The following is a 21,571-nucleotide window of genomic DNA, read 5'->3' as shown; positions in this document are numbered from 1 at the left end:
TCCAAATTTTGCCAAAAACGTTCAATTGGTCTCAGTTTAGACACATAAGAAACAGTCTTAGACTTAGCTTAGACTTAGCTCCAACAAAATGTTTGTCGGACTATTCCCATTTTTAAAAATCGATTCTTTAGGATCTTAATCTTCTTCATAAAACTTGGCAATCATTTTAAATCGTTCGTTTTCTTTAAGATTTTCCATACTTGAAACTAAACTCTTAACAAGGTTCACACTTGGAACAATTACCAAATTATGAGAAACAATTCATAACACCTACTTTCGGATTTTTCGTACCCACTCCCTTAGTTACAGCAACATAGGAGTCAAATTTAGAGACAAAACTAACATGAATAGAGAAAGTGATACCGAAAAAGTGAAATATATAATAATATCTACGAACAGAAGCTATCATGCAAATACCACTCTAAAAATGACAATCAAAATTTTAATCCAACTAATAAATCAAAGAATATCTTTTGAGGATGAACAACAAGGTTTTAGAAGTAGGAGATCATGTACAGACGCAGTATTTGTAACTAAACAAATCCAAGAGAAAGCTCATTTGCTTAAATGACTTGACTTGACAAAAGCCTTTGACAGAGTTAGATTAAAAAACGTGGTTCACATGTTATTATATATATAACTTAAACGCACAACAAAAGAAAGAAACAGGCAGAATCGCCTATAGAAAAAATAGAAGAAGAAGAAGAAGAAGAAGAAGAAGAAGAAGAAGTAGAAGAACTTATCATGCCTAACCTAACCAAGATTTGTATCTAAAAATCCTCATACGCCCAATTCTGGTAGAGGGCTACGCAGCAAGAAATCTTGAATTCCAAGTAAATAATATGATCTAGTAAACGAAAACTCAAGCAGATGTCACTTTGTACAAGAAGAAAGACATATTTAAGTACATAAGTGAGTCACGTCTTGCGGAGGGATGAAGAATCCAGACCAAATCAACAAGAAAAGAAAGCTCAAAGGCCGAAGATACATTTGCTAAGTCATAGTAGATTCTTGAAACAGAATACTCGTGGACAGATGCCTGTTACAGAAACCACTGGAATGAATTATTAGAATGAATTGTTGTGCTGATGTTGTTGATAAAAAGTGTATGTAGCTAACTCCAGTTAAGTCATATGTCAGTTAAAAAGCAGTACATTTTCGAATGTTCTCAATAAGAGCTCATATAATTTGAGTGTAAGAAAAATAGTTTATAGGAACGTCTATGCCTTCATTTATACAAATTGTTGAGAGAAAATACTTTTTTCTGTATTTTTCAATTATAATTACTGAAATTCACGTTCTAAACACTAAACTGCAAGGTCCTGTTACATCGCAATAATTTATTCATAAAGAAGAAATGTTATTTATAGCTCATATGTTATTATTACTTCACCTACCATTTTATAATTACTTATGTAGGGTTTGGTAAGAGTTCAAGAATTTAATGACACTAATAAAACGCCCGAGATTAACTGTTAAGCAAATAAATTTCGCCTAAGACAGTGGCGTGTAGTATATTCAAAAGTATTCTTCATATTTTTCTATTATATGTTAGCAAAATGAATATTTGTTTTTTTAGATAATCACATGGCTCGAATAAAAACACAATTCAACTTATTGCTTTTGATTTAGAATCTAGAAATAGTCACTTGAGACTGAATACAGAAAATCGGGTGGCTAAGAAAGCATTATAGTCTATTCAGTAGATTTTTTCTATGATAACTGCATTCTTGCGGTTCAATATATCTTAATGATCATTTAATTTTCATAATAGTATAATCTAATATTAATTTCTACTAAATCTGAATTAAATGATGCAGCTGGTTCAAATAAAAAGAGGAGCAAATTATTCTTAGAGAAGCAATGTTAAATCCAGAAAATTTGAATCTATCCCACAAAAAATGTATCTACGTGCTGTTCACAACATTCTATACAAATATAGCCTCAAGAGGTGAATACAATTACAATTAATGCAATTTTAAGTCATTTCTTTCATTATTCTTGTATACAATAATGTGTGAATAACTATTTTTCAAAAGTGTGGTCTATTATGATCAATCTTTTCATTAATATTCCCATAAATTTTGTATAACACGCATCTGCACTAACGAAAAATGTACATCGAGAGTATTATACGAGGTTAATATAAAAAGTAAAACATCTACCTCCGTATTTCTATTCCAAAACAAAACTCACTCCATGGGTCATTTTCTTCTCTATAGAATCTTCAAAAACACATTGGAGAACGCTGTTATCGACTAAATGTTAGCAGCACAGTATCACAGTAGTAAAAATAGCGTTTTTGTATAAAATTCTGCTAATTTAGAAAATTAACGTCATCTGTCAACTATAATGTGTTCTGTATCATTTATTATTCGTTTTGTGTCATGTGTCAAACAACAAGTAATTGTCATTTGTCATTTCTAAGGTGATTTATGTTATACGGCCTCTGTGTGGCATTGACGTGACATCAGTAAGTCTTCACGACTTCATGTACTCGTTGAAGAACCAACTGAGCGTATTATTTCATTAACTCCACACTTCTACAATGTTTTTTTGTTCACGGCATTTTATTATAGTAGAAACCAGAGAATTTGTATCAAAATTGGTGATTCAGAAACAAAACGACATATTTCAACCATAACGGGTTCTGTGTCATCTATTATGTGTTTTGTGTCAAACAAGTCATTGTCATTTATAACGTGATTTTTATTATATTTTGTGAGACATGGACATCTTCACGAACTCTTTGGAGAGAGCTGTTACTAATTGAACGTGTCATTTCGTTAACGCCACGCCTTCAAAGTGCATTTTTTGTAAGCTACATTCTATTATAGTAAAAAATAGCGTATATGTGTCAAGTTTTGCTGATTTAGAAACAAAACATCATCTGTTAACTATAATGTGTTCTGTATGCGTTTTGTGTCATGTGTCAAACAACCAGTAATTGTCATTTGTCATTTCTAACGTGAACGATCTCTGTGAGGCATTGACGTCACCATTTTCTGATAAAAAGTAGATGTAAACCGTAGGATTTATTTCTTTGTGAAATATATTTTTCTTTCGTCTTAATTGACTCACATTTCTTTTTAGGCTATTATTTTTCATCTGAATTGTATCACTTCTTGCACTTCGTATTCATCAGTCTTGATTTTTTAATGTATTTCATTTGAAGTTTGATTCTATTATTCATAATGATAATAACCAAAAACAAATTTTTGTGTGTGTGGTCTTAAATTTATGCGTTTTTTCTGATATGCCAATGACTCATCTTAAATTAATTTACTCTTTTATATTCTTCTGAATAATATTCTGTAAATATTTCGAACACCTATGGTGTTAACTAACAATGTTTCTCTACCTACGCATTCCAATGTTGAGAACGAGACTTCTACGGATATACAGAGATATTTACATCAATATTGGACCAAACTTATCAATTTCTAATAAGACAGCTTGTTGAATTAATCGAATCTATGCAGGTATTTCAAGAAATTTGATTTTTGAGAAAAATTAATATGGATGTCACATTTTTTTTAATATTCAGTACACTAATACATAGATACTGTGAAAAATGGTGTTTATATTGTTTATTTCACCGTATTCAGAGTGGAAATTCTTTATTTTGAGATAAAACTAATATTCAAATTAACTTTCATATATAAAAGAAGTTTTCTCGAAAAAAACAGCGGTAACTGACTCTTATAAAAGGTTATCTACCTTACTCCCAACGCGAGAAGTAGCTGGATAGTCAGAAGACTTAAGGCATCTAAACTTCTATTTCCTAGAGAATTGGACTGGAAGAAAACGAATCTACAGAAAAGCTGGAGAAAGATTCGCGCGTTTTAACTTAAAGAAAACGTAGCGTTTGGAGGAGGTTCCTGGATGGTTTGGGCGAACACTTCAATGGAAGTAAAAACCGAGTTGGTTTTCTTCAAAACTAATTATTAAAGTAAAAGGAGGTAAAATTGACACGTGGTAAAACCCTCTTAAAGAATTGTACTTTAAATGCACCATAAGAAGTGAATGTTATCAAAAAATTAAATTTTCTTTTAAACAAAATCTAATTTGACTGGATTAGAAGGTATCTTCTCTCTGTGGTAACTACATAAGTTAGGTATGAAAGAATTAAAGGTCACTATGTGACGCAAGGACAAAAAAACCGTGTGATATGTTGTAGAAAAGTCACAAAAATTGTAGAAAAGTTCACAAATGTGACGTGGGAATCATTCAAAAAGAATCTGATATGAAACCTTGTATTAATTTCAATAAAATGATATTTTTCAACATTTAGAAATGTTCAAAGCACAAAAAATAGAATAATTAGATTGTAGATAGGACAATTATGACTGAAAATTAAGAAAATAATAAATTCCAAGATATTCAATTCGTGGAAAAAATATTTAATCACTCAAACTCGAGATTTGAGTAAATTTTCTGCAAATTATATTATAAAAATGTTCTGATTGGGATTTCAACAAATATTTCCATATAAATAATCGTTTATTTAACCTTTTTAGAAATGTAAAATCTAAAAATCAGCTTTATGATGATGTATCAGTTATTCGCTCAGGATATGTTCTGATATATTTATTCAGATTATGTAAGTCGTTAATTAACAGTTAACTTTGTGAAAAGAGCGTTGATATTTACACACATTTTTGTGTATATCGCAATGTACAACGTTCTCATACATATCACTTTCTAATAAGACAGGCGATAAATGAAGTAGCAAGAGATTGTGTTAGTACTCTCAACTCTGAGTCACGAGAACTGATTGATATTTTTACATTTGTGGAATCAATTAAGGGATTATTTTCCCATCAATTAATCACGTTGAAAATTTTCTCTTTAACGCCTTTCAGTTCTACACAGTCAAAAGTCGTTTGTTTAAGGTCATTCCGATTTAGAAAGTAATGGAATATTAAATCTGAAGCACCTCATAAAACATTTAGTAAATTTCAATATAATAAACTTCTCTTATTGTGAAGTGATGGTCGAAAAGGTGTCTTAGAAACCAAAAATAATAGTGTCCTTAAATTTTTTACTTGATACGTTTTTTTATATTTTATTGGCGATTGCGCCAAGTTAAAACTTCAAATACCGGCTGATTTGTTTAATATTATTTAGCTGTGAATAATCAAATAATCTTTTCTGTGTTCATGATTGTAGTTTAGTCCCAATTAGCCAAGTGAGAGTCAAGAGCGTGCTGTGATTTATATTTTTTGGACCAAGATATCTTTTTTGTGGAATTCAGACTTGTAAATCTACGGGGGTAAAACTATCGGTTGAAACCGCAAGTCTTCATATGCAAAAATAACCGTATCATTACTAACGAATTAAAAATACCTCGACGTACGTAGAACTACAACAATAAAAATATGCATCCACCAGAAGTTTTGGCGATGAAAATAGCTGAAGATAAACGTATTGTATTGAAAAGTAAACGTGATCGACGACTCATGAGCCTGGAGATAGCAGCTCAGATCAATGAATCTGCCTTTGAGTACTTCTACAGTGAAAAGAAGATTGAGATAAGCTGGCCATTATGGAAGGGTGGCGTGGGTTAAAGAAAATAAAAATTGGGCACAAGAAGATTGGGAGAAAGTGTTATGGAGTGATGAGTCAAAGTATATATACCCAGTACTTTGTAATAAGATAAATTGTTTGTATGGTCGCCAGTCTTTGACTTAAAAATCAATTATTCTACAAACAAATCTACTGATGAACTTTTAGACTTACTTCACAACAAAAAATTGAAAGTTTCCCGACTAGATTCCAAGATGTTATCATAAGTATGTGCAAAACGATTGTTTAAAACAATGATGATGATAAAAACCTTTTCAAAACGTTAATTAAAGTCGTTGAATATACCATGTGGTGAATTATGAACACCGTTATAAGATTATTGTACTCAAAATACTTGATTACTTGAGTTCTAGTGACACTCCCTCGTATATAGAACTAAACTTGTTATATTTATAAACTACATTATACCTTTCGATACCGTAGGTATGTTCACAAAAACCGGTAAACTAACTACCGACACAGAACTTGAAGTGGCACACATAAGATGTGTCATTTCATCGTATAATTTATTGCGTTTAATTCAATAATCCCTCGTTGAGACTGCTCTCCGCAGTACTTTCGAACGTTTATATATTAATTTAATGATAGCGATACTCTATAATGAAAAACAAATGAAAATCAGTTGCCCACCTGCTTAGACATAAATAAATCAACAATAATAAATCAAACAGATAACAAACAAAATCGCTGCAGAAAACGAGAATAGTTTCTCCGGCGTTGGTGGATGTGTGTGTGTAACCGCTGGCGATAGCCCGCGCTGTTGCCAAATCCCTTCTAAAATCACAGAGATATACGTCGAGTCCCACACATCTTCCTTCATTACAAAGTTTATATCAACTATTTCATTTCATTAATTCATGCATACAGTTTTCAGTTTTTTCGACACACTTTTGAAGATGGTACTCTAGTTGTAGAAGAAGTCTTTTGCCAATTCGTTGAGGAAGCTTAATAGAGGTTTAGATGGATGCTTATGGAAAATGGAGCTAGAGATTTTTATTATTCTATTTTTCATTTGTTTTATCAAATTCTTTTTTATAGAATGTTTATGCTATGGTACGGAATGGTTGTTGTCTTCTACTTTTATTGTGAATTGGACGTGTGGGTCATAACTGTATCTAAGATTTCGTTTAAACCATTACTAGGTATGGAGACGATAATATCAGCAACATATTTTTTAATGAAAAAGGGTTTAAAAGAAAGTATAGAGATAACTAAATCTAATACATCGTCCACGACATAGGATGCCAGGAGAGGTGACATCGAGACATCTATTGGTGTACCAAAAGTCTATTTGTGAATTTTTTTATTAAAAGAAAATATGTGTTTTATGAAAAGAAATGATATTAATTCTAAAAGTGAATTCTTATTTATACTGCAATAGTTACTGATCTATTCCCAGTTTTTATCAATAGATCTTAGGCAAGCTTCTAAGTATACATTCCTGAAAAGTGAAACGACATTTAGGCTAGCCAACACGTGATTATCTGGAAGTTTTATTATATTGAATTGATTAGAAATATCAAATGAATCATTCACAAAATAATCGTCATTTAAATAATATACTTTAGTTAAAATATTTGTTATAAATTGTGCAATTTGTTCCGTTGGTGCTCCAATCGAGGCTACAATCGGACTCATGGATAAGATGGGTTTGTGGACCTTTGGAAAGGTGTATTAACAATTTTTCGTTTACCAGTGCAGTGACCAAGCGTGGATCCGGGGAGGGTCATGGGCTTCATGACCCTTCTTAAACCCTGATTAATTAACTTGGTTTTTTGTTTCTTATAAAAGGGCGTTGTGATATACGATTCAAAGTCGATGAGGAATTGAGGTTTAAAGTACAAATGGCGTGAAATTCGTCATTATTATGCTGTCAAAAACAACGTAATTAACTTATATTTTGTGGATAAAGGCTTAAAATGTCATGTCTCTGGGATAGGACTCGTCCTAATACTAATGACCCCCCGTTTATCAAGACCCTGGGTCCGCCCTTAGCAGGGACAGATCTTTATTATAAATGATGTTAAAAATTCAGTATAAACTGAGTCAATTAGGATTAGAAAATGTTTATTCGAATGCGCTTTTGGTCCAATTGGGCAAACAACGGCGAATAACATACAATCGCATAACTCTTCAGTAAATATAGGGCATTTTTAATATGCTGAAAGCCTATTCTATGAGGGTTACTACTCAAGTTTTGAGTGACAAATAAAACTTCGTCATATATTTTTGATCTGCGATAATTAGACAAAATCATTAGGTGCTAAACAAGGTCTTAACGACGGATGACCCTTTAATTCGATGTTTTGTTTTGACTATTCAAAAATGTTTTTTTTTGAACTGATGTGTGAGAGTTCACTTTGTACTGATAAAAATGATTCGTCTTCTGGCAAAGCCTTAAACTCACGGTATGTCACATGACGATCTTGCAGTTTACGAACAGCATCGATGTTTTCTGGCACAACAGCTGATTTTGGACGACCTTCACAAAATTCATCCTGTAGTGAAGTGCGACCAGCGAAAGACGATGGCTGGAGATGGTGCTTCATCACCAAAAGTCGAAGTTTGATTCACATCGAAAGTCATAGAAAATCATCGCACGAAAATTTACAACTATCTTTGAACAACTCAAACAACACTCGTATGACAACACGTTCTATGTATGTTCACCATTCAAAATGTGAAATTTCATGATCGCATTGTCAGATTCAACATACTCACATCAAAGTTGTCATATTTCAATATAGTATCTCTCAACATTAATCTAAAGGTTTCCCAATATTATTTGGTGAACTTTATCGATATTTTCTTGCTGTTTACTGCAGTTTTTGGACTTCCTGACCAAAACTGTATTTGAAATAATAATGCAGAGTCTTATAACACAGTATCTAACTCCATTTTCGTTTGTAGAGACCTATTGCTTTTCAGACACAAATATTCAACGACATCTTGATACTCTGTTATCCTATTTTCAGAAAAATTTTTACTTATACGCGGATTAAATGGAAACTAAACATACAATATGGCTTCGGATTGAAGTCGAAAACTTTTACATCCCTCGTACTGTAACTGACATCTTCAAGTGAATAATAAACCTTGTAATTAAAATAGAAGTTGAAAGATGAACGTATATATAAATGGGAATCCTCATAATTATAAAAATGATCAAGAATAAATAATCCTTATTCACATTCCATCTACTGTTGATTATTAATCGACTGATCAAGCAGTTCATATTTCATATAATTCCGGCAACACTGTAATTCAGGTACATAAAACGTTTACACAATAGGACAATCATAATGGGGATAAAGTGTCGTTCTTGGTATCCTCTAATTTATCGTGAGTCATGGCCTACCAAATTCTTTGGAATATTTCGAGAGGCGAATTTTGGTATTTGGATTCCAGTGCTAGGAGGATTTCATTCATTTGAATGAATATGAATGGTATTTTACCAAAAAAAACGTATTAATCATGTCAGCGTCATCTCAGGTTCCTCCGCCATGAGCCTTCACCATTTTTTTAAAAAAAGGAAAAATCATTGTACCATGCTTTATACCGACAAGTTCGTCTTCTTTTTTTTGACATAGTATTTTTTAATTTCAGTTATTTCATCGGTACAAAGGATTAACGCAACAAAAATTTTAAGACAGATACAATTGTGTCAAGATTTTGCTGCTTAAGAAGAGTTCAAAAGAATTATTGTTTCTACATGCCGAAATTTACAGGTAATTCCATCTGATGTTTTTTTTCTATTTTCACTATAATGAATTAATAAAAGAAAGTAGCGGATTGGATTTAGGAATAGTCTATTATTATTAATGAGAGAGTAATAAAATGAAGAGGCGTTCGTAATCCTTAAACGTATCACATCTTCTAGTAGAGAGTTAAAATATTTTTTCAAGTTATACTTTCAGTATTGCCGTACGAAATTACATTTGTATAAGCCACAGTGTTTTGTTGATTTTCTGAAATCAACGTAGATCGTTCAATTTTGAATGGTACATCAGAATTTGTTTGCTAAATGTGTTCAAAAATATCAGGGAAAACAATTGCAGAAGACGAATCATTCTCCACCACCATGATATTTTAAAAAACAATTCTCAATTATACATATTTTTTTTACTTGTCTATCTCAAAACTTAAGTAGCAGCCCTCGTATGTTAGGAACATGTCATACTAAAAAGTCATAAACTATGACTTTTAATCATTTCATCACTAATATTATCCAATATCCACATTTTATGGACTTCTTAAATCGTATAATTCACTGCCAAAAATCATTTTTTTCATTGAAATTCAATTGGAAATACTTGAATTTAGTAGTAAGCGATTCAACTTAAAATTTTGTATAATGCTTTGAGTATTTTTAAAATTTATGTACTAAATTTTTTAGATTACAAAAATTAAAAACCCATGATCCTAACTTGAATTTTTGTTCTGTACAAAGCAAAACAAATACCTGAATATATTTCAAAATAATAGGGTTTGTATCAACTGCTGTGTTGTACGAATCACAAAAACTCTTAATTCAATGTCGAGTTGTGCATAATTTCTTATTTCTTAGACTTTTTCTGTATGGTTTTGTTGATAAATTATCTAGATTTTAGATTTCTTACAGTTAAAATTGCGTTTAAAAACATATAATATTGACGTTTCGTATAGATCAAATTTGACCTAGACTTTTGGTACGAGTCTTCACACCCGAAACATTAGAGAAGATTTGTTGAATTTATTCCAGAATTGAGAGCCTTGCTTTCTCTTGGCTATCGACATGACGATTTTCAAATACAATTTCCTCAACTACAAACATATTGAAACATTTCCTAATACAATTGTTCTCAATGAAGATAACGTCATCTTAATTATGTTAATAACTGTCTTGTTTCCTATATTCTTGATTACCTTATCCTGTCGAATTGGAAGAGTTGCATTTGGTTCATTCTAGTCCTTTGAAAGTACGAGGGTTGTCCATAAAATAAGGTTCCGAAGAAGCTGCTTAACTCTTTCTCCCAGTTCTCGCCCTGACGAGATTTCTACAACGTTCATTCTAGTCTTGGTGTATAAAGACGTTCTTTCGGACATTCATTCCTAACTGTGTGAGGTGTAGAGAATCAAAATACAGACGACCATGTCGATTAGCGTTATTCATCAGCGAGTTGATCCCCGTTGTCAGCAAGTCCTGTATCCACAACATTTTAAGAAACCACTTTGGATATATCAAAGTTTGTGGGGAGGGAGTTCCGAAATACTGACGGATGGCAATAAACGGCATTGTATGGTGGGGAAGACGCATTTCACAACCGACGAAGAGCTGAAAATGTTTGATTTTTTAGAATCTCAAAAATCCAGAAATTGATTTCGCTCGCTTAAATATAAACTACAACTTTTTGATTGAGTGAAATGATAATTTCAAATCTGTTTCAAACTTAATTGAAATTATTTTATTTTTTGTTCCTAATAAAATTAATCCGTTAGTTGTCTCTTTTATTTTAAAATAAAACTACCTGTTGATTCATATATATCAGCTGCTATACACATTTTAGTCTATTGTTTCTACTGATAAAACCGACAACTATAATTTTTTTATTTGCATCCAGTACAATGACCTTATAAACATTATTTTTACTATGGGAACGTCAAATAAATCAAAATTGTTCATCACACAGAAGTTTATTATTTATTCAAATGTATTCATCGATTTTAAAATAATAGATACTTGATACATTCGGACAGAAAATAAAATATATCTTTATAATTAAGAAATACTATCCTTTTACGTTCTAATAATTAATTTTTTATTCATGTATATATTCGTTCAACATTCATTAATAGTTCAAGGTAATTATGTACATAATTTAACAGTTATTTTGTAATTTTGCTAAGAAACCGTTTCCATAAAATTAATCAGCTTCGAGATGGTGTACGTCCATTGTTATCTCAAAAAATAACTTATAATTTTCGATTAATATTAGTTCACTCGATCGAATTAGTCACAATAATTCACAGATTGAACAGTTCACTCCAAACTGAACAATTCCACGTATACTCCACCGAATAATCAGAAGCTTCTTCTCTGTCTTCGCTGTACTTTGGTTAATTGATTTGGAAGTGAAGGTAGCGTTTTGTATTATCATATCGCAGTGATCAAATGATCGAAAAACGGTTCTGTATGATGCCATACCTTCCACATGATGAATCGTTTGGCGTTGCTCTTTCCGAAAAGATTATGAAGAATACAAACATATGATTTTATTTTTTCTCCAAACTAATTCAAATGTTCTTGGGTGGTTGTTTGATCGTATAATATGGATTTGCTTCCACTTTTGTTCATCAAAATACTCTTATCTTAATCTAATAATTTGGCATTTTTGAACGTTTAATTTGTGTAATAAATCTTATTTATAATTATTATGAGTTTTTATTTCTGGAAAAAATAGCACACTTTCAAGGTGCTATTACTTTATAATGATCTTGGAAAATTTCTTCTTCTTTCAATGCGTATCCATTACTAACATTTACCATGGCTTCTCTATTTCTGGCGTTGTGTATTAAGGATTGTATATCGTGTAGTCCTGTCCACTGCCTGGTGTTTCGCAGCCAAGATATTTCCTTCCTTCCGATCTCTCTTTTCTTCAATTTTACCTTCGGTCAGTAGGTGCAAAAATTGATATTCGTTGTTTCGCATAATGTTCAAATTCAAATAATTCAAGTTGTTTGCCGATGCATCTCAGAATTTCAGAAACTGTGTACAATAAAAATCATTAGCAAGGGCATACCTTATCCCATTAAGAAACCCAAATAGATCAAAATAAATGAAACGCTTATAAAAAGAGAGGAGAGATTGTCCTGGAAAGATAAAAGGGTGGTTACGCAGTTGAGTGATAACGGTGGATTCATTGCAAAAACAAGATTGGTATGAGGATGTGATCAAATGTGGAACAGCCAAAAATTTGTTTTAACTACACGGCTCCAAGGGGTGGTGTTGATCGCGCGGATCAGTACGCATCATCATACTGTTGCCTAAGAAAATCTCTCGAGTGGTGGAGGAAAATGTTCTTTTGGGGATTAGAGATGTTTGCCATGAATGCTTAAAGTGTGTAGGAAAAAAGAAAAACGAGAAACCACTGTCCCATTTGAAGTTTTGTTTGTTTGTCTCCGTCAAAAGATTAGTCGATCAACTCGTAGCTAGATCAAGACCTTCCACTTCAACATATGAAACAAGACTGGATAAAAGACTGCACATATTGCGAAAAGATAAGAAAAGAGATTGTCAAAAAAAAAGACTAAGAAGCGAAACTTTTAAATTTTGTGATTATTTCCCCGATAAACCGCATGCATATGGGTAATTGTTTCAAAAGAAAGAAATTTCAAACCCCAAAATTTATGTTTTGCTCTAATATAAGTTAGAGTATGTTTCTTTATGAAATAGCTAAGAAATAAATGTTTGGTTTTATTGCAACAAACTGTTAATTTTGAGATATAAAGTGTTAAAGTTTAAACAAATATAATACATTTAATTTGAAGCGAATTCGACTGGAATTTCGTTGAATTCATGGTGTTCGCGTGAAGAAAGTGTCTGATTTTCATCACAAAATAATCAAAATGAGATAGGGAAATATAACTTTTTTCTACAAGTTATAGTATCCCTACATTTTATTAATTTAATTTAGTTGATGCCTGATAACTAGCAAAAAATCTCAACCAACTTACATTAAAGATGTAGTTTTATGAGTTTTTAGTTTTTATAAAAACCGAACACTTATACTTGATAAAACATTATTCCTTTTATTGTCCTTTTTCATTGCATCATATAATTTTTTTCGTAATTTTTATTCCTCATGGATACTTAAAAATACTTTATTTGGTGAAATTATAGTGTTGTTGATATATTTTGGTACAATAAAATATTTATAACGAATGTTTGTCGATTTAGGCTTCGACATCCTATCAAAAATACTAATAACTAACTAATATGACGCTATAATATGGTAAAACGATAGAACATAGTGTTGATGGTGATGTAGCTTGTCGAGCGAAGCTCGATCGGCGCTGGTGACGTAAGCAAGCGATTAGCGCGTTGTAGGAAGAAATATTATACTTTTCAAAAATTTATATCAGCGCTATGATGACTAGTAAGACGTACGAAAAATTGCAAAATTTATTTAATTTAATTATTTAAACCCGACATCGTTTTCAGACCCATTTCCTTCGAAAGAATACAGTTGTTTGAAAGAATTAACTGAAAAACTTCTTCTTCGGATCATATTTTTGGAAAATACATTTGTCTATCGCAAGCAATAATAGTAGATTTTATTGAAAAACTTAAATTTTTAGAAATGTCGTTAGGAAGGGCTAGCGGTGTTCTGTAAGGAATTGGATTTATTACAGAATCGAGAATATGCCTTTTAAAACCATTTCATGACATGTGACAGTTTGGAGGGACTTTAGAAGACGATTCTAGTCGAGCTCATGAAGTTTATCCTCATAATTTTATCTGAACTACTGAAGGGATAATTTATATCCCAATTTTCTTGATGAGGATACCCGTAAGCGAGATTACCTGATCTCAATCCCGGGGTCATTCCTACGAATACGTACAGCAAATATTTGATGTATTATTAAGCTATTTTGAAAGTTGAATCTCTAGATAACGCATACGCTAAAGTTGAAATAATTTCTAGAAACAATTTTCAATCGGTCTTAAGGAAGAGTTTATGCTTTTTTCTTAATAAAAAGGAAGTCGCTATTTAAATCATGTTTTCGAAAATAATCGACAACCATTTTTAACATTTTAAGGCAACTAATGAACATAAAAAGTGAAAAAGTTATTTTCTTCAACAAATTTCTGTTAAATATCAATCTTCCCTTTGCTTGCTACATTCTCCAAAAGCTTGTGTCGTCTACTGATAGCGTGAACTCTATAAAATCGTCGTTTAGATTTATGATATTGGTCTTTGCGGTGGAGTGGAACAATAAAAACTATTTTTACGAAGGTGAAAGTTATGGTAGTGTAGTGTGAGATACGATTCAACCATAAGAGCAAAACCGAATACTGAGATTTATATATTTCAGTTTCGATGGCGCCAATAACTCAAAAACAATAATGTTAGAATTTTATGAGGTACAAGGTAAAGGGTATACAAGATGTAATAAGGTCGTGAATTACGATTTGTGGTTATGGTTTAGTTAACGCCATTCCAAATAGAAATACTTGTCAGTGAATCACTCACTTAATTTATTTCAATCTTTTAGAATATGAAGTATAATATTCAGTAATATAATATCTGCTGTTTTCTTCTAAATATATCTGGTTCTTTTTAGTCGACCCTCGTATAGCGTGACTCTTTCGATTACTATAAATATTCCTAAAAAAAGAGCCCATGCCATAGGAATCCATAAAAATTCTCATCATTTAATATTTTTTGACCGTTCTGAATTCAACAATAGCGAAAGGGAAAGTATTCTATGAATGGTCAGCAACCGGTCGTTGAATGAGGGTAGTGAAGCACTAAAGCGAGATAGAGAGAGTTGGATAGTAAAAGGGGAGTTTTCCACCACATCTCGGTGGCGATATCGTCAAGGCTACCGAAACCCGCGACCTAAAATAACAGACCAGGTGTCCTTTTTAGTTTAGGTCAACGTTTGCGGATTTGTGGCAACGAAAATTTAAGGGGATGATAGAAATATGACTTACTTGATGTTAATTTGAATGTAATTGTAGGTCTTCACGTAGTATTAAGAATTTTATTTGAAAATTAGATGTTTTGAAGTGACAAGTGATAATTAATCTCATATTTTATAGTCCATTCGTTTAATATGCGTGCAATATGCATCTAGCGTAGAATCCGCTTTATAATAATAACAAAAAAAAATACTGTACGTATGTATTGATCCGTCTCCAGGTTTCAAGAGCAATAATAACTAAAGAGAAGAAAGATACTTCATATGATTTTCGCGAATATAAAAATGTAACTTCACTTAGAACATGTATGAGAATTTTCTGCATAACTTACTATGTTTTTTTCTATAGAATAAAAGGCCTTACAGACTATTTACTTTCCAGTCGCGTTTTCTTACAGAATATTTAGTTGACCGATTGTGAAAATTCTTTAATATATTTTTCACGTATATATGGTTATTTTCATTTTTCTTTGTAGTTTAATGCTGAGCTCGGCAAAAATGGATTTATTCCAACGATTCAATAGACCAAATGAATAAGTTTCCTAACTGAAAAGTATATGTTGAACGAGCAGTTGATAATACTGACGTTTATATGTCTAATAGTAATTAAAAAATAAAAATATTGGCTTTTCTCTTTGTCACTTTCATAGGGAGCTCTTTGATAAGAACTTTTAGTTTGTAATCCATTTAATAGGATATATGAAACCTTATTATGTGTAAATTATTTTATTAGTTTCCTTTTGGACCTTGTCTCCCTCCATACATTCTCTATCTACCTAATTACTTGTTTACGAGGGTTGCTACTTAAGTTTTGATATATGGCAACGCTGATGTGAATAAGTCAAATCTGACATTGTCATTACAGAGTTTAATATTTTTAATGTTAAACGTAATCAGAGCGTGTGCAGTACGAGTTGTTTACAAATACTTGAAACATTCATTTTGGTCAATAAATGGAATTCAGTCGCGAACATTATTTTCTATGACTTTCGACGAGGATTAAATCAACATTAGTGTGTCGATCAACTTACTTCGACTTTTGGTGATGAAGCATCATCTCGAACTAATTCAATATTTTCAAGAATTTGGCTGTCAATAAGATTTTTCGTTTTGGATACCGCATAATTTGACAATCGTTCAAAAAAAGCTCGTGTCGATTGGCGCAAAGAAATGCTGAAAAATGCAATCGGCGTGCCTCAAAAGACAGGCGACAAATCATGCATCTATGCTATGAACCCCAAAATGGACGAGAATCGACTGAATAGATATTTCAAGACAAGCAAAACCCAACAAAAGTTGTTTGCGCACGAAGTTATTTCGGAATAACTGGACATTTGTTAGCCAAAAGTGTTCGAAAAAATCAGGGAAATCAATCGTAGAATACGAATCATTCTCCACCACGACAATGAGAGCTCTCGCACATCAGTTTTTGAATGGTCAAAATATCGAATTGATTTAGCATCCGCCATACAGTCCTTGTTTGACACCCAATGATTCCTCCATAGATCATAAATAAATCGCAATTTCAACACCTAATTCTACACCTGAAGAGTCGGTTGATGAGTTCAAATCATATGTTTTGGGGATACCTGCTTCGACAATTGGTTCAAACACATGCAAAAGTGTATTGATCTAAATGGAGAAGATTTTGAAAAACAAAGAAGCCATATCCAATTATAAATATTTGTTTTTATTTGTCCATCTCAAAACTTAAGTAGCAACATCTTCTCCACTTATCTTTTGTAATATATTTCGATTCTATTGATGTTCTTCTTCATTCTAATCTTCGCTGGACTCAGAACTCCTATTTCTTCTCATTATTTTTCTTTGTCTATCCTATTTTCTTTTTTCCTCCTTTCCTTAGTTTTTTATTCATAAATTATTATAAGCTCGTCTATTATATGTTGATCTGTGTTCAGTATAGATCAAATCGAAGTTCGGCTCCAAAAAGATAACACATCAATTCACGCCAGTACAGAGTCATTGGCTTTATTCGAAGCTATGAATTTCGAACTATTAGAATGGCTATAGTGTTCTTAGGATATAAACCCGATGGATCTATGGAGGAATCTATGGGGGAATATGATTCGTCAACAATGAATGATATTCCCGGATAAATGAGATCGGGAACGCAATACTTAATTTAGAACTAATCTATTAACCAATATTTACTTGAACAAATCAAGTGGAGATCTAGTTATTTTTCTTAGCTCAATTCGTGCTAAATATTGTAGCGTTACAACAAACTTTCATTGATAAAATGGATGATTTTTAATACAAATATAATCCTGACATAATTGATATTACTATGCAAATTACGTTATATAATAACTAAAGAAATGAGGAAATAGTATGAAATTCACTACGAGTGTAGACAGATGTTGTATAAATCAACTCAAGTTCTTTTACGAACAATTTTCAATATAAATGTTACGATAATTATGATTGCAAGTGCTTTCAAAGGATTATTATATGATTTTGACATCCCCAAGTTGTACAAATATACATTACAATTTAATTCCAAATAACTTCGAATCTAGTTGCCATAGAAAACACAGATTTTAAGATGACACTTAAATTTTGCCAAATTTTAACTTAGTTACGGCGTACAATTTATAAAAATATAAGTGAATGTGAATAACGAATACCATGTTCAAACTTTCCAAAAGATAGGCGGCCTAAAACTCCCCATTTGAAGCTTCCCATTCCCATTTGAAAAGATTGGTGGAATGTGCAAAAAGAAATTATGAATGAAACATCGAATCGTTGGTGTCGCAGATTATCTTCGGTTTTCTTGTAACCTTGTGCACCGGTTGACCATCCAAATAACGCAGCTCCAGCTGTACCCACCCCCAATTACCAGGTCTCCTATTAAAAATAAACAAAAAACAAGCAAAAAACACAAAAGTTTATAAAAAATTAAGAAAAAAACAAAAAATCACAAATATATTCCGACACTGGAGAGAACCGTTATTTTTAGGCTAGAACTTTACTTTTTTTTCTTCGGGTCACGTACGGTGGTTCATTTTGTTTTGTTTTTTCTTTTTTCAGCCTGAAGCAGCCATAATCACCCTCCAATGAACCTTCCACTCATCCTCATCCAACAAATCTCTTTCTTTCTTATTAACACGATGGTTCGCTCGTCGGTGGGGTGCGAGCAGCACACGTGCATCGAGCGCACTGGCATATTTAGAACTGTCGAAGTGAGTCCTAGAGATGGGCAAACATACGAACTTTTGAATAATTATTATTATTATGAAAAAACGAAACACCATCAGCAACATCTAAGATTTTCAAAAATGATCAATATTGTATAAAATATTCAACAAAAATTGGAAGAAAAATTTATTTTTTCTAAGAACGAGTACATTTTTGGTATTTTTTACTCTGGTATTAACTCTTTGTTAACTCTTCAATAATTTTTGTTCTTTCAGTTAAGGTAATAAGCATTTCAAGGTAAATACAGGGAATATTTTATATTTTATACCTGGAAATGTGCGCTCGAACTACCGTGCGCTCGAACTACCGTGCGCTCGACTCACGTGTGCTCGACTCACGTGTGCTCGATGTTCGCATTCGGCTTGTCGATCTCGAGTTTTTCACATGACCATCAGTCAAAACCTATTCAGCATATAAAGCAACGCAATTGAAAAAAATGGTCCTTTAAGTATTTATATTCATAAAATTGCCCTACAAAATTTATCAAAAAATTTTTGTCACAAACGTTACTAGAATCAACTCTTTTTAGTTGTTAATAAAACATAATATTTAAGAAAAGGATTAACAGATACTACCATTAATTAAAAAATAAAATAGAAGCGAAACATCAAAACATAAAACATTTTTCCTGACCATATGTACAAGGACTTTCCCAACAATTATCAAATTATTTTAATAAGTATGATATTAGTATAAGTCATAATGGACATAATACTTTATCCAAATATTTCACTAAATTAAAATCTAAAACACCAAAAAAAAAGAAGTAATATTATATATTAAGTGCCTTGTAGTAATTGTGACGCTGTCTACATAGGACAGACATCTCAGTATTTATAAAATAGACTAAGAGGTCATCAATAATAATTAATATAAACATAAATTCAATTTTAAATATTCAAAAATTCTTGAAACGGAATCTAATACACGAAAAAGAGAATTTTTAGAAATGGTTCACATTCATAAGAACGAAAAAACTATAAATCATGAAAAAGACCTAAAGAATTTAAGTAAAATTAATAGCTCTATTTTGTAAATTCTAATAAAACTATGAATAATTTAATTGATAACTGCTATATATTTGTCATATAAGGACTGAGGAAAAATTATTATTTTTCTTATCAGAACAAAGTTCTAGTTTGATTTTATTCTTTTTTTGATATTCATGATGAAGATGATCTATTGATCAATATAAATAGGAAAATTGTCAGTGTCAATATCATAGTTTGATAAAGGCTTGAAGAAATGTCAAAATGTCAATTTTCATCTTTCTTTTGAAAAATAATGAAAAAAATCTAATTTTAAAACGGAAGAGACCTAAAATCAAAAACATTTAGATGCGTTAATATATCAAAAGATCTAAGAAATAAGAAATTAAAGAAATTTAGTACTATATTAGTACTATAATAGAAATGAATATTGTGTTACTTGTATCCATGTAAATGTATTCTTCGCAAATTACTCCATCTAAACTATATGTATCTTTGTATATACGTAATCATGAAAATGATTTTAAATCCATCCGCGCCCATTATAATTTGCAGAATGCCTACTTAAAATTGGTTCGTGTCGAGAAATTTAACAAAAAGAACAAAGTAAAATCAATCGTGAACATTCATGGGAAAAATTGTAAGTATATTAAAAACCAAAGTAAGCAAAAAGGCCCTAATTATTGCCGTGATTAAACCATGGTGTGGGAAATGGTAATTACAAGTACAACATTAAACCAACGAGAATACACCACCAACCATGATTCGTATCTCCAACCAGAGGCGTAGAGCATATGGGTTATCCACCAACAGCTACAAATTTCGAAAATATAGACGAGTTGCGAAAAATCTAGGTCATTTCTGAAATGTCTGTAACGAAATATAAACGCGATAACGATAAATATCAAAGAATCTAACTAAATATTGAAATTATTTTATGATTAAAACCCTTGTAAGGAAATTCTTAATCTAAAAGAAGACTGTGTTAATGTAAGACCACAATAGAACAGACCAGAGTACTGTCTAAAGAAACTTTCTAGATCTTTCTAAGCAAACACAAAAAAAAGAAAAGTTTTTGAGAACGACGTTGAATAAACAAAGATTGGGACAGTCCTCAATCAGAAACGATCAAAAATTTGAAAATATTGTTCTAGGAAGACGAAGATGCGATTTTTAGAACATTAAGTCATTATTTTTTTCACAAAGAAAGTCCGCAAGACTACTGAATAATCTATAAAAATGTTCTTCACTAAATCGGGGGTATCTATTTGATATTTTCCCATTTCCGAAGGCTACAATTTGACTTTGAAGGGAATGAGAAAAATGAAAAGCAAAAGTCTTAACCATATGACAAAAGAGTACTTTGAACAATAGAAACATCGTCAAAGGAAGTATGATTTATATGGTTCAGCTCTCCAGGGCTGCTTGACATGGCTTAAATATTCTTCATTTTTCGGTACTTTGCTATTTCTCTCCAATTAATCTTTTCTATTATGTCAAATCTACCATCATGAAGTTTGACGTTTTTAATAATGTCATACGAGTGCTATTTGGGTACTTGATTTAACATTCATCTTGGTCAAAAAATGAAATTAAATCGTAAACATCTTCGTGCCATTTTCTATGTCTTTCGACGTAGATTGAACCAACTCACTTCGTATAAAACTGCTGATCTTACAATTGTTTCATGCGCTCTGATTTTAACTGCTTCTGAAAGTTTTTCTTTTAGAATTTATGATAGGTCTGTGACGTTTCAGAATTCCTTTCTTCTTTTCTTCTGGTCTGTTGATGTTAGTTCATTAAAGACAACATACGTCTATTATGTCATAAGCCTGCTTAGAATTTATAAATATAACATGATCGTCTTAAGGGAAAATTTCTGATTCGTATTCCTATTCCTTTATTGAAACCTCTCCCACTATCCTTTCATGGTATTCGTTGAGTTTCTTTCTCACAATTTTATCCATAATTTTGTATACCACTTCCAAAATTGATATAATTATCACATTTACTTTTATTTTCTTTCTTAAATATTGTACATATTATTGCATCTCTTAGGAATTCGTTCTTCATTCCGCATATTCTTTACT

The 21,571-nt window shown here is 31.6% G+C and overlaps 1 protein-coding gene across 2 annotated transcripts in view; it reads left to right on the top strand.

Moving 5' to 3' along the window:
- LOC130892478 (zinc finger homeobox protein 4) overlaps positions 1 to 21,571 on the top strand; it is a 169,551-nt gene that overhangs the window by 28,427 nt on the left and 119,553 nt on the right. For both annotated transcript variants that reach the window (XM_057797917.1, XM_057797918.1), the window contains exon 2: positions 9,196 to 9,317. The gene's annotated coding sequence lies outside the window, so the exon portion shown is untranslated. The remainder of the gene's footprint in view (positions 1 to 9,195; positions 9,318 to 21,571) is intronic.

The sequence above is a fragment of the Diorhabda carinulata genome, chromosome 4 (genome assembly GCF_026250575.1).
Source record: "Diorhabda carinulata isolate Delta chromosome 4, icDioCari1.1, whole genome shotgun sequence".
Taxonomy (NCBI): domain Eukaryota; kingdom Metazoa; phylum Arthropoda; class Insecta; order Coleoptera; family Chrysomelidae; genus Diorhabda; species Diorhabda carinulata.
Note: the sequence above shows the minus strand (reverse complement) of the source record. Positions and strands in the feature narration are given on the sequence as shown.